At 36.8% G+C, this 12,236-nt stretch overlaps 1 protein-coding gene across 10 annotated transcripts in view; it reads left to right on the forward strand.

The window, feature by feature from the left end:
- Positions 1–12,236, forward strand: part of OSBPL6 (oxysterol binding protein like 6) — a 95,523-nt gene that overhangs the window by 15,982 nt on the left and 67,305 nt on the right. The window contains exon 2 of one of the 10 annotated variants that reach the window (XM_085584527.1): positions 6,566–6,655. The exons of the other annotated variants lie outside the window; for them this stretch is intronic. The gene's annotated coding sequence lies outside the window, so the exon portion shown is untranslated. The remainder of the gene's footprint in view (positions 1–6,565; positions 6,656–12,236) is intronic. 10 annotated transcript variants of the gene reach the window in all.

Genomic DNA, 12,236 nt, shown 5'->3' on the forward strand with positions numbered 1-12,236 from the left:
TGTGGCAGTAACCCGTGTTCAGTGCCACCATGCTACTGTGACCTTCAGACAGACCAGCAAAAAAAATCCAACTTGTTTTCTCAGCATCCCAAAATACAATTAGGAATGGTTGCCTGAGCAACATAACATCGCTGTCCAGTGCCACAGGGGTGGCTGTGGTGCCAGTTGGACTGTTCTCTCAGAAGTGGCACGCTTCCATGCACAAAACAGTGGACCAGCAAAGGAATGTTTTTACTTCCCATTTGTTTTTTATCTTTGCTTGGACTCTCTTCTGCTGAAGTGGTAGAAAATTAGCAAAGGCACAGAGTAAACAGAGGAGTAGAGGCAAAAAAAGAAAGGCCTACATGAACAAAGAAAGGAATCCTATGGGAAAGATGTGGGGATGCTCTGCGTTTTGGATATAGGAACAAAGCAGTGGAAAAAAAATCTGGCAGAAAAGATTGTCAATGCACAGAAGCACTTAAACAGAATAAACTCATTTAGAAAAGGAGTGAGGGAGAAAACATGGGCAATTCTGGAAGAGCAGTGTAAATGGGTAAAAATGGGAACTATCTTTTTTTCAAGCATGTAATAGCTCTTACATTAAAACTGTATTAACTAATGAGATTTGTTAAATCAGTTTTGCTGAAAAAATCTGTATTTCAGGTTTTCGTGTTATTATTTGTTTTAGTTTTTGTTCATTATAGAGAAACCAGCAGACTTATTGATGCTTTGATGCTTGGGTAAGTTTCCCTAAAGCAAAACCTACCAAAGATCTCTTCTGGATGCAGGTTACTTATCGATCTTGCGTGGTTACGGCCCACTTGTATTTTGCAGCCAACAGCTCACAAGGGAGCAATGTGGCTGGGATCACATCTGTCTGCCTTTTTTCTTCTCAGCTTGAATGAAGAACTACCTATTTACAGCTAGGGTAACTGTGGGGAGGCCTTGGCACCTGTCCAGACAAAGGGCTCACAGTCACGTCTCTACATCACACAGAGATGCTGTAGCTACTTTCCTGCTGTTAATCCACCTAATTTTCCTTGTTTTATACACATATAGCCTGTGAATTTTTGCATAGGTCATGTACTGTATGAAATACTTGTTCCATCTGTTCAGAGCATTTGAGGTTTATAATAAATTCAGAGCAATTCATAGGTTTAGAACTTGGCTATTTTTTTTCAGCCAGTAAAGAATTATATGGAAGTCTTTCAAAATAAAAGCTAAACTGTGAGAAGAGAATAACACAATAAACTAAATTGGAAGTAAGGAATATTGAAACTAGATGTTTTTAAGGTCCCTTCCATCCCAAACCATTCTATAATTCTATGAAATATTTTCTTTCAGTGTTTTCCTGAGAGGGGTGTATGTGTTTGAATTTTAACTAAATCTAAATCAAGGCTAAATGCAGATTTAGGAGGTCAATTTTAGGATGCATCTAGCTAAAAAAAAAATTACTGTTATGTCTAAGATAAAAATAAATAAAATGAAAATATTATGTATGGTTACACTGTCCTCAGACAGATATTTATTTATTTGAATGCAGAACAGTACATTTTTGAAGAGTAGTTGCAGGTAAAATTCTTCATATCTTTAAATGAAGATACGTATAAATGTTATAAATAATAAGCAGAGAGACCCAGGGTATTTTCCCTAATATTGAGGGAATAGAAAAAAAAATACTGAACTGTTTGGTTTTTTTCTTTCTACTTTGGAATAAAAATCTCTTTTATAGTATGTGCACATCAAGGTTTATAATTTTTATCTCTTGACTAAAAATATAAATATATATAAAAATAAGAAAGGGTTTATTTAGTCTTTACTACAAGAATTGTTTACTTTACACTTTTCAAAGCTGTATATTTTATGGGTTGTTCAGTAAATTCTAAGTCCTATACCTATCATTTCAGGTGTTTAAACAATACATTTATGATGGTCTCCTTTTGAAAAATAAATTATGATTCTATAATTGTAGAAATATTTTTTTTCCTCTTCCATTATCTCCTCATGCAGCCTGTGTGATTTCACATTCCATTCTTCTGACCCCATATTTCCCAGAAGATCTCTACGTATTATTTTTATTAGATGAAAATAGAATTCCGGATACATTTTCTATATGTCTGCTATTAATGTGATTGGGAAGGGACTCTATGAGCTTTTAAAATTTATTTACTTGTGTGTGTTCCTATGCTGGAGTGCCTTGTCATGTGCAAGTCAAGTGGCAGGGTGAGTCACTGTGGTGTCACGTCCCATTACGGTCAGCCTCTCCCATCTTACTCAGCTCTTTGGTGGTGTATGGTCACTGCTAATGAGTCATCTCTCCCAACTTCACTGACAAATTCCTGTTTATTTCTGAAAAGTTTGTTACTGGGGCAGATACAGAGCAAATTGGGATGGAATATTTGCTAGGATGCATGCCATAACTGAGAGCTGCTAGCTCAGCACTGGCAGCAGAACTTTTGTGTGCGGTGCAGTTCAAAATACGCTTCTAGGACTGACACTTAAAACTTCTTTTAATCGCTACATAATGAGTTTTTATACTTGAAATTAGTCAAGTAACATTTTTTTCAGGCGACTCTCAGAACAGAGCTGCACTTTTGTAGGCATTAGGGAATTTTTAAGACTAGGAAGAGATGATGAATGTCTTGCTTGGCATGCTACATGAGACAATAGAAGAACCTCCACTTATAATTCCTGCAACCATCTATTTGATCTGCGCTGTATTATCTGCAATGATTACTCTCTGCTTACACCAATTTAGAAACATAACAAGACAGAAGCAGAAGTAACTGTTGCAAATGTGGAATATATAAGATTTTCTTAAGAAAGGATGTTCTTTGATGTTTTCTCTTTTTATACTTTCAAGCCTAAATAGCAAGAAGGGGGATTTGATGTGTGAAACAGAGAGCTGCCAACAAGCTCCAAGTGATGCCTAGGTGTTAGAAAGCCAAATTATTTGTTGGTAGAATTGCCATATTAAGGTTTAAGGCTTGACATGCGTCAGTGATCTCAGTGGGTTACCAAAGCTTGGGAAGAAGGGTAGTGGACACATATAATGCAGAATTTACAAGCCACGAGGACATTTGGCAGAACTCTCAAGATAAAGAAGAAACTAATAAAACAAGCCCAGCAACTGTGCTGAATCGGCTCCGGCTGGGTGAGAGGTGTTTCCAGCAGGGGGAGGTCAGGACCAGACTCACGGATCACCGACCCAGAAAACCACCGGCTCAAAAGAAGTGAGAGAGGGCCCATGGGCTGCTTAGCATAAAAAGTGAGAGAATCATTGTCCAGTGGAAGATAGAATACTGATTAATAAGAGGGCTATGCAACTTGTAGTCATTAAATACTAATTTGTTTGCTAAAATGTACAAAGTGTAAAAAATTTTGAGAGTTGGTGTGTGTGCTTGATTTGTGGAATACCCCTGAGCACCCAGGCTTGCCAACTCAGTCTCTCTCAAGTGTGTCATTATTGACTAGTTGGACACTGGGTGATGAGAATGAATTTTGTGGACAGCAAAACCATCCATGTTATTGAATTGCATCCCATGCAATTCTGCAGTGGGCAGTAATTCCTGAACATCCGTAAAAGTACCTGCTGTGGCCAGAAGTCAGAAATACACCCAACATCATAAATCCTATTGTATAAAAATCCCAGTGATAAAAGCATGGCTTATGCTACCAAGAAAGCAAGCCCATCACCATTGTCTTGAGGTGTCCCAGTGCCTTGGAGGCATATACCCCAGCAAGGAGCTCATACTCACAAATCACATGCCTTTCTCCTTTCTTTCTTGAAATCTGAATTCTGAACAACACTGACTGAATAATGCTATGCAGTTGATCAGTGAATATGAGCATGTGAAGAACTTTTGAGAAATAGTAATTTGATAATCTGTACTAAGAGAAAACCATTTTAAACGATGTTTAGAATACTCAGTTTTCCATTCTGGTACTTGAATAATTATGAGTAAAATGCTTTCCCGTAGAAGTAACAGTACAACTATTGACTCATAATTCTGAGGGGTTTTTTCTTCTATGATTTTTGTGTGGCAAGTGTGAAGGTGCTCTTTAAGTGATTTGTATTTTGCCTTAGCCTGGAGCTGCTGCACGCCTATCTCCCATGTGGCTTCAAAGACTTGGTTTGTAGCATTGCAGATGTAAAGATGATGTATTTGGTCATTATGTGCTCTATTTGTCCTGGCTCTAATAGTGGCTTTTCTGGTTCAAGAAAGGCAATGCAAGCAACATCTGCGGCTTTGTAGCAGTTTTGCAGCAGCTTCAATCTTCATAAGTGTGTCAGATTCTTTCAGTGAATAAGTACTTCACAGCACTGTTTTCTCCTTGGTGGATTTGCTTTATATGTGATATGTTCCTTAGGAACAAGTCTGTTTCTTTTGTGTGATAGATCACAGTGAGGATTTGTGTCTTTTCCATGTATCTTTTGGAGTAAGGAATGAGACCCATTAAAAGCCAGTGTTGATGTCAACAAGCCTCACTGGTGACAAATACACATGTGTAATATCCTTGAACTGGCTGTACTAATACATAGGGTTTTTTTTGTTTTGTTTTGTTTTGTTTTTTTGTTGCAATTTTCCAAGGTGAGCTTGTACATTAAAATATACTAGAGTTGTCTTTCTCTGAAGAAGGCATCTAGGATTTGTCTCTGGTTCTTTGTCTGGTGTGTGAAATATGCTACTTAGATAATTAACCTAGACTTCTGTGATGATAGGTGTCATGTGTAGAAATAGTATTTATATGGTAATTGTCTGGTGATGATTGTAGGTGGTCAGGAAGGGCTGATATTTCTGGTGGTGCTAGTTAATTCCTGGAAAGAAGCCTCTTTCCTGTAGCTCCATACCTATTGCAACCTTCACCTGTAGTTCAGAAGGACAGTGTGTCCCAATACAGGTGTGGTGTTTTTCCCTTTCTCTGAAGTTTTGTCAACACTTCAGTTTTAAAGCACTTATTAAATAATCTCAGTTAGGATGCAATTTTTCATATTATGGGATTAAAATCTGTGTATTACATCTAATGTATTTCTGTAATAATTGGCTTTTGTGGCCTTTCAGCCACAAAAGACGGGCAAACAGTAAAAGTCTTAAGCATTCCTGGATAAACATTTCAAATTAGAATAGTTTGTGTCACTGTGACTAAAACTCATAATTTTTCTGTGTGCCTGTAGAGTTTAGGACACTGCAGAATATCCCTGATATCTGCAGTGTGGAGCATGGGTAGTTTTAAATGCTCTTCTACCTTAACAGTCTTCAGGAGGGAGGATAATGGAAGTGTGGTTCCTGAGTCCTGGCTTCTTTCCAGGGGCTTTCAGGCAAAGCAGAGTGGCAGTAGTCACGGAGGCTTTTGTGTTGGGAAAGCTTTTACTGATTGCATGGGTCACACCAGCACCTTTTCTGGGATGGTAGACCCCTAACTGGTGTAAGTGAAGAGTGAGATTTGGTTGCTGTCAGTTTGCTTTTAATATGTGACTTAGTGGGCTCTGACTACTCCCAAGTTTTGAATTACTGCTCTTGTATTTGACATGAGTGTGCCAGATTTGACAGGTAGGAAATTACTAAGATTCCTTTTAGAAATGAAATTATGAATCATGGGTTTCTGCTGATAATGGAAACATGCTAAACCAAACAAAGATGGGAACTTTTAAAGAACATCCCACATTCCTCTAATTTCTGCCTCTTATTTCTCTTTTCTTTTCAAGCATAATAAAAATATTATGAGGGCTTTTTTTTTTCTTTCTTTTTTTTTTTTCCTGACATGATATTGTATTATTTTTTCCAAATGCTAGATAAGAGCTGTTTGGATATTTGCAGATCCACAAGCTACTACCCTTATTATATTGAAAAAACAGCTCAAAGAGAGCTACTTTAACTTTCTTACATTATTAAAATGCCATTAAATAGATACAGGCCTGTAGGGACAATACTGCATAATGTAGGTGTTGTTTCTGTCCTGGTTTTTAGTTGTAGAATGTCACTTTGGTTTTACATCTTAATAACCTTCCCATTCTTAGTAATCCACAGAGAGAAATGTAATTGCATGCAATTTTTGTTTCTCTTGGAGCAGTAGTTAATAATTTGGGGTATGGGTTTGGTGGTGGCTTTTTCTTGTAGGGGAACTGTGAGTTAATTGCTCAATTGCAGTGAACTGTATGAAGAGGAAAAGTATGGACCTGATGACAAATTCCTCTGTTCTTCACTTTCTCATGTGCTGCTTTGAGCTCCCCACTTTCACTAAATCTATTCTACTGGAAGTGGCCACTGCACTTTATAATTTCCAAGCAAACAAAAGGAGATTAGTCTCCTGGGTGGTCAGTGACAGGCATTTCACTTACCACTTCTCTTGTCAGGGTGTTCCAGCAGGTCCATATGATGGCTAAATAGAGATGGTGCTGTGTACATAGCAGGTAGATCAAGGAGAATTGAACTGACAGCTGTAGACTACCTAGAAAATTCTATTTATACCTTCTTCATGGTTCCAGATTTGTGATTACTGTTTGTCATCGTGTATTGCATCCAGGGCAGCATAAGGAATTGGAGCTTTTTCTACAGTTCTTTTTGTCTTTCATTATTTTCAGCTTCAAAATTGTAGCGAGAGAGACATCAACGTAACTGATCCTATATTGGAACTTCCTTCTGTGGCAGACTTTCACAAGACATTATTTGAGGTGACATTTTCCTTTTGATTTGTAAATAAACATCTTATCCCAATGTTGTGTAACAAAAAGTAGCAGTATTTTAGCTGATGATGTGAACCTAGAACATTCAGTGTCAGCAGGTTGGTTTTGCCATTTTATTTTATGCAGTAAAATTATAATTAGAGCTTTTAAAGGCAGCAGTAGTAACTTGTGCCTCTTTGGAACAGATAATATATTTATATTTGGAAGATTTTCAAGAAAGTGGTAGCTCAAGTCTTTGGCTCAATTCCATTTGATTGAATGTACTGTTATTGGAATTTTTAGTCATAATTTAGGTGATGAGTCATTTCTGATTAGACAAAGAGCAAAGAATCAATCTATAAAGAAACCCAAGATTTGGAATGAGAATGACAGTCACAACAGAATAAAATAAGGAAATGTTGGAAACCTGGCTATCAAATCCTGTAGCATCTCCATTTAGTATGCTTTTATTTGTCTAGTGAATGAGGTAATAAAGAAAACCCTTGAATCTGTCTCCAATTAATGAAAGCTACTATCAGTATGGTAATAGAATAAATGCTTTAATGAACAATTCTTAAACTAGTTCTTTTTGTATAACCAACAGTAGTTCACTTAATGCAGTAAAATATATGATAGGCTTTTTTCTGCTAGATTCTTTTGAACTGTTAACTTTCAGTTTACTTCCCTTGGGATTGTGAGGTGATGGTTGCCACACAAATATATAGAGGTGGTAGCAGAAGAAGGTAGCAGAAATGGAGTGACAGCCTTTTTGCTCTGATGCATAGACCGTACAAATGTGAAGCCTTTGTGGTTTCTTTGATGTAAAAGTCACAGAAAAAGGCCTTATTACTTGTCCTTTATCCTGGTGTGAGGATTTACAGAGCAGCTCATCAACATCAGTGCCATTGTCCTTTTTGTGCAAGGTAGAGTTACAATCTACATTCCCTGTTATTGGCCTTGCCAGCATTCACAAGCCATTTGAAAATCAGTCATTTTTTTCTTTGAAAAGTGACTTACTGAAATACCAGCTCCAGTTTGGTGAAGCCCTCAGAGCAACTGGAGATGGAAGAGGAGAAAGTAAGATACATGTGATGGAAAAATGTATGTCATTTCCTAAAGGACTTGAGAAAACATGCAAATACTTTAATCAAGTGAAACAATATTAGACTTATACATATATACCAGGTACTTGCTTTTGCTTAATGTTTTAAAGTCAAGGGAGGTAGCTGAATATTTGCTATATACACACAGAAAAATGAAAACTGGGAATATTTTACTTGATGTTTCTTTCACTTGTGCTTTCTTATGCATCTTCCCCATTTAGATGACAGACTGGGTTAGTAATTTTATTTGTCTGAATCAAATTTCAAAGAAAATGTGTAAATAGTTTATAATGCATCCCTTCTCTTACTATCTTCTGTGTTATATAGTGCTGCAATTGTGAATATTGCAGTCTTAATCTTACACTGAAGGTGCTGGATAATCCTTTTACTGGATTTTTGTCTCCCAGCTGAAGCTATCATTACCTCATCTTAGAAGGACCAAAAAAAAAAAAAAAAACCAAAACCAAAAAAATCCATCTAGGAACTTTTATTTCTATTTGTTACTGCTTTATGATTTTGCTGCTTCCTCCTCAATGTAGGCAGGAGATGTCTGTGTTAGAAGTAGCATCTCAAGAACATGGTCTATCCTGTCAGCACTTCATCATTCAGTTTTGCTATGCTAACACTAAAGGAGGACTCAACACAATGTTGATCCTCTGGGTATCTCTGGCTTTGATTATAAATTGCCTTTCCTCAAGCGTTTACTATCCTTGATAGTGCTGGATTCAGATTTCTGTACAAGTTGGAAAGCTGTCTCTCCCAAAATGTTTATGACCACTGAAAGCTTACCTGATTCCTTTCCCTACAGCAGTTCATTACTATGCAAATGCTTTTGCATAGTTGCTGTTGCTCTCCACCTTCTTGCTGTGCCATATCTTTGTACTCTTAAGTTATCTTTGTCTAATGGATGTGATTAACGAAGCTGATAGCATTAGCAGGTAAAATGAATATTGTTGTGATCTCTGTGACATCCTTAGCCTTTGATTTTTTTTTTTTTTGGCATGTGGATTAATGCAGTGTATGGCAAATATTATGGTGTTGGCACTTGGCTATCATGGGCTCCTAGGGGTAACCACTGCAAACTGAAATAGTTTGTTTAAGCAAAAACCATCAACATTAACTTTGTTAATTGATATAAAAGTTATTTATATATGACTTCTGTTTTGGATTCATTATGACAAGTTAGAAATCATCATTATAAGTAATGAAAGAGGATTTTTATTTAAACCTCTTCATGAAAATATGGTCTGGAAAAGGAGGCTTATCTTCTTTATAAATATGGTTTTGGGAGTTAGCTCCTGCTGTGATGTTCTCTGGAAGCAGAACTTGACTTAACACCTTGTGCCACAAACAGCATTTTAAACAGGGCAGCATTTTATTGTGAGAAGAAACAAGTTTTTTGCAGATCACATTGACAAACACAATCTGTTAATGGTTTGCTTGTGTAAAGAACAACACTTAAAAAGCAGGCAAAAATAGTTCTAAAAAAACCTAAATAGGCCACAGCAGAGTCATATCCAGCTATAATTTACCAAACATTGGCAAAATCTTTTTCGCTTCAGCATTGCCATGTGGAGAACTCTGTTGTACATTCTGTTTTTACATCTCTGTGCTGCAGCAGCCAGACTTTATTTATAAACAGTCAATTAGCTCTATCATCTCTAATTTATGGAATATATTATGTCAGAGAAATACCCATCTGAAATTTGATACCATTATTCTAGAAAACACTCAGATACAAAGGATCTACATAAGTTAATATTCCATAAGTCTTCTCCCTGCTTCTTCAAAGTGAAACTGTAAATTTGTAGATACCAGTTGTAATGTAAAAGGTTCCTACAAAGGCCTTTCCAGTAAAGGATAAATAATCTCAGATGTTTGGAATTATTGATCATTTTTATTTTTGGAATGTACTAGCTGCACAGATTTTTAATCTCTAATTGGTCATAATTAAGAGATCTTTCTTCCATTGAGGCCTGTGATATATATTAATGGAACTATTGAATTATTAGTAATAGCTGCTGTGGCACAACACACACAGCTGTGTTGGTTTAGCTGTGTGTGTAGCTTTTCAGTGCAAACTAGATAGGTAGTGGAGAGTAAATGGAATCACTGTACTAGGCAGGATTTCAGAAAGCAAGGGATGAATGTGGGGCAAAATGTTCTGCATTATCCGCTATGAAACATTAAGTGAAGATTGAGGCAGAGGTACCACAGGAAAAGTGACATCTGTGCAAAGCAGACCCTCTGTGAACTTTTTAGTGGGATTTTATTGCAGCAGTGGAAACACAAATACCAGTGATTTATGTCATTTTGAAACCAGGTTTGTGTGAGTACTGGATAAATAGGGTGACATTCTTTTAATGACATATTTTCAGCAGTTGCTGTACGATAATAGAAAATTATGTGTTTCTGTTTGGTTTGTTTATTTTTTTTTTCCATTTCTCTATTAACACAAACTCAAAATACTTCACATTGTTTCTAGGAAGCCACTGCCTTACATGGTCCCATTAATACTTTCAGATTGTAAAAGCTTCTGATGGCAAACTTGAGAACTGTTACAATGGTATTTTATTGCTTTTTTTGGTTTTTTAAAGACAGAATGCTGCAACCTGCCAGGCTCTTTGCTGGGAGTGCTTGGCACTTATGCAGCCATGTCTCTGGATGTTGTTGTACAAACTATCCTGTGGGTACAGCACTACAAACATTTCATCTCGATGGTTTGAGGCAGCTGGTGCATGCTAATTCAATGATTTTTCTTTGGTGCTTAATCCACTGCTTAAGAATGTTATACCTCTGAAATACTTTTCACTTTTCATTACAAACCCATCACAAAAGAAGCAACCATCCTTCTCTTGAGCGGGCTACTCCAAATGTCAGGAATTCCTAAGGAAGGTTAAAATACTGCAAAGTCATACTGACTTCATTGCATCTGCAGTTACAGTCTGTTTGCAGTTGCTCACTGTTCTAAGTGCAGAGGTCCAATTTATAGCTATTTGCTTACTAAATTTAGATTGGACAAAATTAGAATTTATCATTACACATCTGTTCAGGAGGTAAATATTTCATAACCTCATTATAACATGATTATTACATGATACCATGCAGAAGACAGAGGTGCTGCAGCATGGCCATCTGATGCAGGGATACCATAAGGAAGTGAGGATGTGACAGTCCCTGTTGACATCTGATTCTGGTACTTAATCCTCCCACCCCTCTGGAATTTGGAGGCTCTTTGAGTGCAGTGAACTCTGAGTCTCTGCTTTCCTAGATGGAAAACAACTGTGCTTGGCTAAATTTAATTGAGTTAAAAGTACACAGGGATCATTTTGCTATTCTGATTTCTATTTCAGGTATGATGAAATGATAATTAAAAAATTGCTAGAAAATTGTAATTGTTTTATGGGCTAGATATAGCAGAAGAACATATGGGAATTTACACACAGAGGTGAAACAATCCCAACACGTCTGCCATATCTGGGACTAACAGTGTCATCCAGAACATGAGGAGAGGGGCGAGTCCCCTCTGTTCAGGGCAGTGTGGTTGTTTGAAGAAACCACTTTCACTGAAATGCTCATTTTCTTGTGTGGTCTTCTGGATGAAGACCACCTCTTCAGAGAAGAGTGGTCAGACAAACAACTGAAGACAAGTAAATAAACTAATATTTAATTTCAACTTTTGACTTTAGAAAAATATTCCAAGATTTATGAAGTATTTTAGTGCTTTCCTGCTTTTTTCCTTTTCTGTAAGAAGTGTGTATATAAAAATTGCATAATGAAAAATTAGCCATAATCCATGTTCCAACAGTCACAATTTCTATAATTTATAATATATAATTATAACTAACTATCCACTGCTATTACCATTTTGTTGATTAAGAGATGATAGTGCTTCCATTGCAACAGTCCAAAAAAAGCATACTTTGAATAACTGCAGTACCAGAAGGCAAAAACAGTTTCAGTTTTTTTCTTTTTTTCACCTTCCCTTCTCCAAATTTGTTCCTACAGAGTTCATCTTTCCATGAGCTGGAAAGGCAACATATTTAGGTCACCTGCATTGTAGTTTAGTCACTCTTGGTCAATCTCATGCTAGCTCATCTGCTCAAAAGAATACATTTTCTGAGTCAGTAAAAACCCCATGGAGTTCATTGATTTATTTTGTGATTTTTTAGACCGCCCCATTCATATGAACATCAGCTGCCTTCTAAAACAAGAAGCACAGAACAGTGGAACAGTCAAGACTTTCTGTTATGTCATTGATGTTCACAAGCATCAGAGGACAAGATGTTATTTTAGATGACCCGAGGTTTTTGGTTATTTTTAATTCAGACAGACCTTAAATCTAAATTCATCCCTCACTGACCTCACTTTTAACTGAATGTATTAGAGAAAGAAACCTGACATTTCCTGTATGAATTAAGCAAAGTTGCTGTTCACTGGTGCCTGTGATTCACCCTGTCCCTCTGACAGGAGGAGATGGTCAGACC

Source organism: Lonchura striata, chromosome 7 (genome assembly GCF_050655825.1).
Source record: "Lonchura striata isolate lonStrDom1 chromosome 7, ASM5065582v1, whole genome shotgun sequence".
Classification (NCBI taxonomy): Eukaryota; Metazoa; Chordata; class Aves; order Passeriformes; family Estrildidae; genus Lonchura; species Lonchura striata.